A 10983-nucleotide genomic window follows, 5' to 3' on the forward strand; every position below is an offset into this window, starting at 1 on the left:
TTAAAAAACTAAAAAGTAACAAGTTATATTTACTTTCCTACCCTGGTTGTTTCTCTGTGATTTATGAACTACTATTTTGAATCATAAGTGTGCATGCGTGTGCGTGTGTGTTTCAATTTCTTAATTTATAATACAACTCCGATTCCAAAAAGGTTGGGACAAAGTACAAATTGTAAATAAAAATGGAATGCAATAATTTACAAATCTCAAAACCTGATATTGTATTCACAATAGAACATAGACAACATATCAAATGTCGAAAGTGAGACATTTTGAAATTTCATGCCAAATATTGGCTCATTTGAAATTTCATGACAGCAAAACATCTCAAAAAAGTTGGGACAGGGGCAATAAGAGGCTGGAAAAGTTAAAGGTACAAAAAAGGAACAGCTGGAGGACCAAATTGCAACTCATTAGGTCAATTGGCAATAGGTCATTAACATGACTGGGTATAAAAAGAGCATCTTGGAGTGGCAGCGGCTCTCAGAAGTAAAGATGGGAAGAGGATCACCAATCCCCCTAATTCTGCGCCGAAAAATAGTGGAGCAATATCAGAAAGGAGTTTGACAGTGTAAAATTGCAAAGAGTTTGAACATATCATCATCTACAGTGCATAATATCAAAAGATTCAGAGAATCTGGAAGAATCTCTGTGCGTAAGGGTCAAGGCTGGAAAACCATACTGGGTGCCCGTGATCTTCAGGCCCTTAGACGGCACTGCATCACATACAGGCATGCTTCTGTATTGGAAATCACAAAATGGGCTCAGAAATATTTCCAGAGAACATTACCTGTGAACACAATTCACCGTGCCATCCGCCGTTGCCAGCTAAAACTCTATAGTTCAAAGAAGAAGCCGTATCTAAACACGATCCAGAAGCGCAGACGTCTTCTCTGGGCCAAGGCTCATTTAAAATGGACTGTGCCAAAGTGGAAAACTGTTCTGTGGTCAGACGAATCAAAATGTGAAGTTCTTTATGGAAATCAGGGACGCCGTGTCATTCAGACTAAAGAGGAGAAGGACGACCCAAGTTGTTATCAGCGCTCAGTTCAGAAGCCTGCATCTCTGATGGTATGGGGTTGCATTAGTGCATGTGGCATGGGCAGCTTACACATCTGGAAAGACACCATCAATGCTGAAAGGTATATCCAGGTTCTAGAGCAACATATGCTCCCATCCAGACGACGTCTCTTTCAGGGAAGACCTTGCATTTTCTAACATGACAATGCCAAACCACATACTGCATCAATTACAGCATCATGGCTGCGTAGAAGAAGGGTCCGGGTACTAAACTGGCCAGCCTGCAGTCCAGATCTTTCACCCATGGAAAACATTTGGCGCCTCATAAAATGGAAGATACGACAAAAAAGACCAAAGACAGTTGAGCAACTAGAATCCTACATTAGACAAGAATGGGTTAACATTCCTATCCCTAAACTTGAGCAGCTTGTCTCCTCAGTCCCCAGACGTTTACAGACTGTTGTAAAGAGAAAAGGGGATGTCTCACAGTGGTAAACATGGCCTTGTCCCAACTTTTTTGAGATGTGTTGTCATGAAATTTAAAATCACCTCATTTTTCTCTTTAAATGATACATTTTCTCAGTTTAAACATTTGATATGTCATCTATGTTCTATTCTGAATTAAATATGGAATTTTGAAACTTCCACATCGTTGCATTCCTTTTTTATTTACAATTTGTACTTTGTCCCAACTTTTTTGGAATCGGGGTTGTATAAACATTCTTCTATTTCAGTAAATATGATCAATGTTATTGTATAGATTCCCTTGTTCGTGACTTACCTTATGCACTCAGCTGATGGCAGAACTCAAAAACACAAACAAGTTGTACTATGTTGTACTATTTATAGGAAATATGAAAGCATGTCACTATTGCAACTATTGCGCAAGTGTCTGGTACATGAGATACGCCTAAAGAAAGTGGTGATCATTATTATACAAAAGTGATAATTATTTAGTGCCTACCTATAAATGTAAGAGGAAAGAAAAAGCAACTTTAAGTAATTTATCAAATTACACAAGGGTTTTCATGACAAATGATATCCTCAGCAGCAACTTGAGTGAAAAGAAGAATCTTAGAAATATTTTCATGAACTTCAGAGTTTCATTTGGTCTGTCCCTTTGTTGCTTTAATGACAGTTTGCGCTCGAGCTGACACAGACTCCATTTCAGGTAATCAGGCGACAGATGTATATAAGAGCGTTTAAGAGTTTATTGAGGTAATCAGGCAGACAAATTCAAAACTTGAGACAAAGGCAGAATTGATGGGCAGGCACCATTCAGGCAAGGCACAAACAGGATATCAGTGGCAATGACAAAAGTGCAAAATCCAAAGGCTTGGTAAAATCAGAACAACAGTTACAAGGTGCTTACTTTGTAAGGTTTAGCAGTGTGTGCAGTCTTTAAATAGTCTGTGGCTATAATGGTGAACAGATGGGTGATATCAGAAATGAGGTGACTGGGAGACACTGGGGACAGTGTCCCATCTGAAGCAGTGAACACACACATGCACACACAGATGAGCAATGAGCACACACACATACCCAGAGCAGTGGGCAGCTCTAAGGTGCTACGGTGCCAAGGGTTATGGGTTAGTTGCCTTGCTCAAGGGCACTTCAGCCCAAGGCCACCCCATGTTAACCTAACCGCATGTCTTTGGACTATGGGAGAAACCGGAGCACCTGGAGTAAACCTGTTGTAATGCAGAAGTAAATCTAGGCAATGTACATTATTACCACAAGGTGGCGCATTGACCATTAGAATGCATGGATATGTATTACTCCTATTGCCAGAAAGGGTTAAAACAGAAGAAGAGATGTTCCTGAGGCATGTGTTAGTTCTCTAAGACACCGCAATGTATGTTTAATATCTACAATTCAGATAAAGGTGAAAACTCGGCATCTGTGTTCGTGGTCCTTTTATTTTACAAGTTACCACATATTTTTGGCGACAAGGTGAAGCAGAAGAGTTTGTTTTCACATTTATTTTTTTTTGTTAGCTATAGCTAGTCAAGTGTGATAGCTAGTTTTCAATAGGTGGCTACATGAGTGAAAACGGTGAAGAGGAACAAGACATCGCCGAGGAACAAGTGGTCGTCGAGGGAAACAGAGTGCCAGTTGCTGTGGAAGGGGGACACAGAGAAGTACAATGACCTGAGCATATCATGGCAACGTTTGGGACAATCGGTGAATATGTGGAGGGAGACGAGGATTGGACTGAGTATGAGGAAAGGTTGGGACACTTTTTCAATGCTAATGGAATTACTGAAAAGGCTAGGAAGCGCTCGATTCTCCTGAGTGTGTGTGGAGCAAAGACTTATAAGCTGATAAGGAACTTAGCGACACCACGGAAACCAGGTGAAATTCCATATGCCGACTTAGTCAAACTCGTAGGCAGCCACCACAATCCTAAACCATCTGTAATTGTCCAGCGTTTCAAGTTCCACAGTCACTTCAGAAAGTCAGGTCAGTCAGTGGCTAACTTCGTAGCAGAGCTTCGACAGCTATCGGAGCATTGTGAATTCGGAGCAGTGCTAGACGACATGCTGCGTGACCGACTTGTATGCGGCATAAATGATGATGCAATTCAGCGCCGCTTGCTGAGTGAGACAACACCACCATTGACTTTCAAAAAAGCGTTAGAGATTTCTCAGAGGATGGAAATGGCTGCTAGCAATGCCAAAGACATTCAGAAAGGGCGTGCTGGGGCACAACCTGTGGCAGTGCATCATGTACAGAAAGACAGTTCAAAATCTGGCAAGCCAGTTGAATGCTTTAGGTGTGGAGGTGCACACTATGCAAACGAATGCAAATTCAAAGATGCAGTCTGCCATGGTTGCAAGAAAAAAGGACACTTAGAAAAGAAGTGTAGAGGTGCTAAAAATAAGACTAAAACTGAAAAGGGGAAAGAAAAGAAAAATCAGGTTGCCACACATCATGTAGAGGAAGCAAGCGAAGAGGCTATGTGTTCTTTTGACATGTTTGGAGTGGAAACTGAGGAGGAACCGCCTATGCCATATTGCGCCACAGTCACCATACAGGGAAAGGATGTCAAGTTTGAGATTGATTCAGGGGCAACAGCATCGGTCATCAGTGAGGAGACCTACAGGAGGACATGGGGGTCCAAGCCACCGCCCCTGACTCCATCAAAACTCAAGCTAAGGACATACACCGGGCAGCCCATACCCCACCTAGGAGTGTTAAAGGTGAGCATTGCCATGGGAAATCAGAAGGCTGAGGGTAGACTAGTGGTGGCCAAGGGTAGTGGACCCAGTCTTTTGGGCCGTGACTGGCTCAGAAAAATTAAGCTTAATTGGCATGAGGTGAAGTACACTCGCACAACAGAGGACGTTCTGCAGCGATACAATGAGGTGTTCAGAGACGAACTGGGCACACTCAAGGGAGTGACGGTGAAACTACACGTTGACCCCAATGCCACACCACGTTTCTACAAGCCCAGAGTGGTACCCTACGCAATGAAAGAGAAAGTGGAGGCTGGAGCGATTACAGGCGTGGGGCATCATTGAGCCAGTCCAGTTCTCCAAGTGGGCAGCTCCCATTGTCCCTGTTATGAAACCTGACAAAACAGTGCGGATATGTGGGGACTATAAACTTACCATGAACCAGGTCTCAAAGCTGGAGGAGTACCCGTTGCCACGGGTGCATGACCTGTTTGCAACCCTGGCAGGGGGCAAGTCATTTACAAAACTGGACATGAGCCACACCTATCAGCAGCTGCTGCTAGACGAAGAGTCCAAGGAGTTTGTCACAATAAGCACACACAAAGGATTGTTTAAGTACAACCGCTTAGTGTTCGGAGTGGCGTCCAGCCCCGCCATTTTCCAAAGGACAATGGACAGTCTGTTGCAAGGCATCCCACATGTAGCGTGCTACCGAGGCCGAGCATCTCAGCAACTTAGAGCAGGTGCTACAGAGACTCTCAGATGCAGGGCTGAGATTGAAACAAGACAAATGCACATTCATGGCACCAAGTGTCACTTACCTGGGACATAAGATAACAGCTGAGGGTATCTGCCCAGTGGAAGACAAAGTGAGGGCTGTCAAGGAAGCCCCGAGCCCCAAGAACGTCACCGAATTCAGATCATTTCTAGGTATGGTGAATTACTATGGTAAATTTCTCCAGGACCTCTCAAAGGTCTTGGCACCGCTGTACAAACTACTGCACAATGACACAAAGTGGCAGTGGTGTGACGAGCAAGAGAAAGCTTTCAAGGAAGTGAAAGAACTGCTCCACTCAGCGAAACTGCTTGTGCATTTCGATCCAGACAAAGAGATGACCCTCTCATGTGATGCCTCGCCATACGGTGTAGGGGCAGTGCTGTCGCACGTAATGGAAGATGGATCAGAGAAGCCTATTGGCTTTGCTTCATGCACGTTGACGGCTGTGGAAAAGGGGTACTCGCAGCTAGACAAAGAAGGTCTGGCAGTTGTGTTTGCTGTTAAGCACTTCCATCAGTACCTCTATGGCCGTCCTTTCAAAATCCATACAGACCATACACCACTGATGAGTCTGTTTGGCAAGACATGCTGCATCCCACCACTTGCCTCCACCCGAATCCAATGTTGGGCACTTACATTGTCAGCCTACCAATATACCATAGTGTACAGGGCAGGAAAAGACAATGCAAATGCTGATGCACTCAGTCGCCTGCCATTGCCCGAGACGCCAGTCACCACTTACGTGCCTCCAGAGACTGTCTTTTCATTAGAGAAGTTGACTGAAACACCAGTGACTGCATCCCAGGTAAAGCAATGGACCGAGCGAGACTCTGTCCTGTCCAAGGTAAAGACTTACCTGCTACAAGGCTGGCCTGCTGTGGTAGAGAGTGAGGATTTGAGGCCTTATGTGAAAAGAAAGACTGAACTGAGCTTACAAGATGGCTGCATCTTCTGGGGGACGAGGGTCATCGTACCTCCCCCAGGCCGCTCACAGATTATGGAGGAAGTGCATGAGACACATCCAGGTGTGTCTAGGATGAAAAGTCTTGCAAGATCCTACGTCTGGTGGCCAAGAATGGATTTAGACCTGGAAAACAAGGTGACATCATGCTCACAGTGTCAAGCCAATCAGAAAATGTCACCACCAGCTCCCTTGCATCCATGGGAATGGCCAGACCATCCCTGGTCTAGGTTACATCTGGACTTTGCAGGGCCCTTCATGGGGCAGATGTTTCTTGTCATGGTCGACGCCTACTCTAAGTGGATAGAATGTCACATTATGGGCAACATAACAGCTTCCTCAACCATTGAGAAACTCAGACAAGTGTTTGCAGTTCATGGTCTACCCGACACCCTAGTCACGGATAATGGTCCAGCCTTCACAAGTGAGCTGTTCAGTGACTTCATGGAGCAGAATGGAATCCGTCACATTCATACAGCTCCTTTCCATCCAGCATCGAATGGACTGGCGGAACGTGCTGTCCAGACAGTGAAGGAAGGTTTGAAGCGCATGACAGGTGACTCTCTGAGTACTCGACTCTCACGTTTCCTGTTCAGGTACCACCTCACACCTCAGACCACTACTGCACGTACACCAGCAGAGATGTTGATGGGCTGTAGGCCTAAGTCAAGGCTAGATCTGCTTCGCCCTGACCTGAAAGCAAAGGTAGCGAGAAAGCAAGAAAAGCAGAAGGAGAGCCACGATCTTCATGTGAGAGAGAGACTGCTGCAACCGGGTGACAATGTCTAAGTGAAGAACTTCTGCAGTAACTCCAAGCAGCAGTGGCTTCCTGGGATTATCCAGACACAGAATGGTCCCGTCTCCTACGTCATCAAGCTGAGTGATGGACGACTGTTCTGCAGACATCAGGACCATGTGCGCCTGCGTCATGATAAAGGCCCAGAGACTGTCAGCACTGCAGAGTCGCCACTGGTGACTACTGGAGGAGCGTCTCCAGCAGAGGAATCGCCACCGGAGGTGTCTGTGCCACCGGCAGAGGATGGACAATCATGCACCGACACACAGACACCCCAGAACCCTTTGGTGACTGCAGCACGGGATCCTCCCAAAGCACCAACACCTGTGGTGACTGCTGATTCACAGGAGACAGTGCGCAGATCACAGCGTGCTCGGAAGCCTCCTGACAGACTGAATTTGTGATAAGTGCTACTGCTTTTCTATGCACATACCAGGTTCTGTTATTTTGTTGTGTGTATGCTAATAATTTTGCTAAAGATAATTTTGTGTTTAATGTGTTAATGTCAGTATAGGTGTATGAAGGTAATTTACACCAGATTCATTTTCAGTTTCTTGAAGTCATAGTTATTTAATGGGGGAACTTCTGAACTTAGTGGGGGAGGAGTGTTGTAATGCAGAAGTAAATCTAGGCAATGTACATTATTACCACAAGGTGGCGCATTGACCATTAGAATGCATGGATATGTATTACTCCTATTGCCAGAAAGGGTTAAAACAGAAGAAGAGATGTTCCTGAGGCATGCGTTAGTTCTCTAAGACACCACAATGTATGTTTAATATCTACAATTCAGATAAAGGTGAAAACTCGGCATCTGTGTTCATGGTCCTTTTATTTTACAAGTTACCACAAAGCCCATGCAGACACGGGGAGAACATGCAAACTTCACACAGAAAGGTCCCTGTCAGCTGCTGAGCTCGAACCCAGAACCTTCTTGTTGTGAGGCCACAGTGCGAACCACTACACCACAGTTGGGTAAATGATCTCACCCTGAAAATTGTGTAGTTTTCATGGCATAAAATTCATGTATGTTTGAGCTAACGATGCCCAGAAGTGAGGACATTGCAATCCAATCATCGCTGTCAGGCCACTGTGCCATGCCATAAGGACAAGGACATCCCGACACCCCGTCCCACCACTCAGGAGGAGTAGGAGCAGGACTGCAGCTCAGAGTCAAAGTGTGTTTCAGTGCTCAAACTGTTGGGCTATTTAGTTGGGATTTTTTACGTTGTAATAAAATGCGTGATTCCCTTATACTCATGTTTTATTCTTTGACGTTTGCATGGTAAATTAACATATACTCAAATAAAAACAGCAAATGAGATGGTCTTCTTCCTTTCTACATTGCTACATGCTACATGATCAGTTCCTTGGTTCCTCCCCAATATACATACCCAGAGTCTTGCCCCTCGTGTCGCGTGCAGGTCGTGTGCACTGTGTGCATGCCACACATAGAGGCAGAAAGTGAGATGTACAGTGGTGCTTGAAAGTTTGTGAACCCTTTAGAATTTTCTATATTTCTGCATAAATATGACCTAAAACATCATCAGATTTTCACACAAGTCGTAAAAGTAGATAAAGAGAACCCAGTTAAACAAATGAGACAAAAATATTGTACTTGGTCATTTATTTATTGAGGAAAATGATCCAATATTACATATCTGTGAGTGGCAAAAGTATGTGAACCTTTGCTTTCAGTATCTGGTGTGACCCCCTTGTGCAGCAATAACTGCAACTAAACATTTCCGGTAACTGTTGATCAGTCCTGCACACCGACTTGGAGGAATTTTAGCCCATTCCTCCATACAGAACAGCTTCAACTCTGGGATGTTGGTGGGTTTCCTCACATGAACTGCTCGCTTCAGGTCCTTCCACAACATTTCGATTGGATTAAGGTCAGGACTTTGACTTGGCCATTCCAAAACATTAACTTTATTCTTCTTTAACCATTCTTTGGTAGAACGACTTGTGTGCTTAGGGTCGTTGTCTTGCTGCATGACCCACCTTCTCTTGAGATTCAGTTCATGGACAGATGTCCTGACATTTTCCTTTAGAATTCGCAGGTATAATTCAGAATTTATTGTTCCATCAATGATGGCAAGCCATCCTGGCCCAGATGCAGCAAAACAGACCCAAACCATGATACTACCACCACCATGTTTCACAGATGGGATAAGGTTTTTATGCTGGAATGCAGTGTTTTTCCTTCTCCAAACATAACGCTTCTCATTTAAACCAAAAAGTTCTATGTTGGTCTCATCCATCCACAAAATATTTTTCCAGTAGCCTTCTGGCATGTCCACGTGATCTTTAGCAAACTGCAGACAAGCAGCAATGTTCTTTTTGGAGAGCAGTGGCTTTCTCCTTGCAACCCTGCCATGCACACCATTGTCATTCAGTGTTCTCCTGATGGTGTACTCATGAACATTAACATTAGGCAATGTGAGAGAGGCCTTCGGTTGCTTAGAAGTTACCCTGGGGTCCTTTGTGACCTCGCCGACTATTACACACCTTGCTCTTGGAGTAATCTTTGTTGGTCGACCACTCCTGGGGAGGGTAACAATGGCCTTGAATTTCCTCCATTTATACACAATCTGTCTGACTGTGGATTGGTGGAGTCCAAACTCTTTAGAGATGGTTTTGTAACCTTTTCCAGCCTGATGAGCATCAACAACGCTTTTTCTGAGGTCCTCAGAAATCTCCTTTGTTCGTGCCATGATACACTTCCACAAACATGTGTTGTGAAGATCAGACTTTGATAGATCCCTGTTCTTTAAATAAAACAGGGTGCCCACTCACACCTGATTGTCATCCCATTGATTGAAAACACCTGACTCTAATTTCACCTTCAAATTAACTGCTAATCCTAGAGCTTCACATACTTTTGCCATTCACAAATATGTAATATTGGATCGTTTTCCTCAAGAAATAAATGACCAAGTATAATATTTTTGTCTCATTTGTTTAACCGGGTTCTCTTTATCTACTGTTAGGACTTGTGTGAAAATCTGATGTTGTTTTAGGTCATATTTATGCAGAAATATAGAAAATTCTAAAGGGTTCACAAACTTTCAAGCACCACTGTACTTCTGTCTTGTGGGCCACACAAATAGCAAGTGTGGAATACTTGTGTAGTATTTCTGAGGCACGTCACTCATACAATGACTGTGTGTCACTCATGCATCTTACTGTCATCGCAAAAAGCCCCTACTAGCCGTGCATTTGACTTGGTTCAGGCGTACAAAAGGAGTATGGGTCCCGTACGTAGTGTATGAGTTTTTGATTTGTCGCAAGACCTATAGAATTTGCATGTGCAGGACCAAAAGTCTCCACGGGCAGTCTGAGACCTTCTACAGCGCTGAACACATGCAAGTGTTGCGCAAGTCTCAAGCATGATGTTGCCAAAAAATGTTACCGTAGACCACCCATAGCAGCCCGTATGGCAGGTTGTGAGTGAGGCTTTAAAGCATAAAGGAGATGAGCACAAACTGCATAGGTTCATGATTTTTAAATGACAATGGGAGGAAAGTAGAACTTCCTTTTAAATTTTATTCCCCTAAATATGTATGGACCTCAGGATAACTGACAGGTTTTACATGACACAGCATTTATTTATGAAGAAATATTACATATTAATGATTTTTCCCAAATACAATCTCCTCATGGCGGCACGGTGGTGTAGTGGTTAGCGCTGTCGCCTCACAGCAAGAAGGTCCGGGTTCGAGCCCCGTGGCCGGCGAGGGCCTTTCTGTGCGGAGTTTGCATGCTCTCCCCGTGTCCGCGTGGGTTTCCTCCGGGTGCTCCAGTTTCCCCCACAGTCCAAAGACATGCAGGTTAGGTTAACTGGTGACTCTAAATTGAGCGTAGGTGTGAATGTGAGTGTGAATGGTTGTCTGTATCTATGTGTCAGCTCTGTGATGACCTGGCGACTTGTCCAGGGTGTACCCCGCCTTTCGCCCGTTGTCAGCTGGGATAGGCTCCAGCTTGCCTGCGACCCTGTAGATCAGGATAAAGTGGCTAGAGATAATGAGATGAGATGAGACAATCTCCTCATAATTGCAATAAACATGACTGCATCTGAATGTAGCATTAGACAAGACAAAGGCTAAACCCTGCTGTTTATATATCCATAAAACCTGCTGTTTATATATCTATAATGATCGCAGTCAGACATAAAGCACTGCACCATTGCTATAATAAATTGACAAAACTGGACAAGAAATTGAAACTTGAGTTATATCTTGTTAAA

At 44.3% G+C, this 10983-nt stretch overlaps 1 pseudogene; it reads left to right on the top strand.

Moving 5' to 3' along the window:
• The first annotated feature begins 3182 nt into the window (after window positions 1–3182).
• LOC132886224 (uncharacterized protein K02A2.6-like) lies at window positions 3183–7138 on the top strand (annotated as a pseudogene).
• Window positions 7139–10983: the final 3845 nt, after the last annotated feature.

Source organism: Neoarius graeffei, chromosome 5, assembly GCF_027579695.1.
Source record: "Neoarius graeffei isolate fNeoGra1 chromosome 5, fNeoGra1.pri, whole genome shotgun sequence".
Classification (NCBI taxonomy): Eukaryota; Metazoa; Chordata; class Actinopteri; order Siluriformes; family Ariidae; genus Neoarius; species Neoarius graeffei.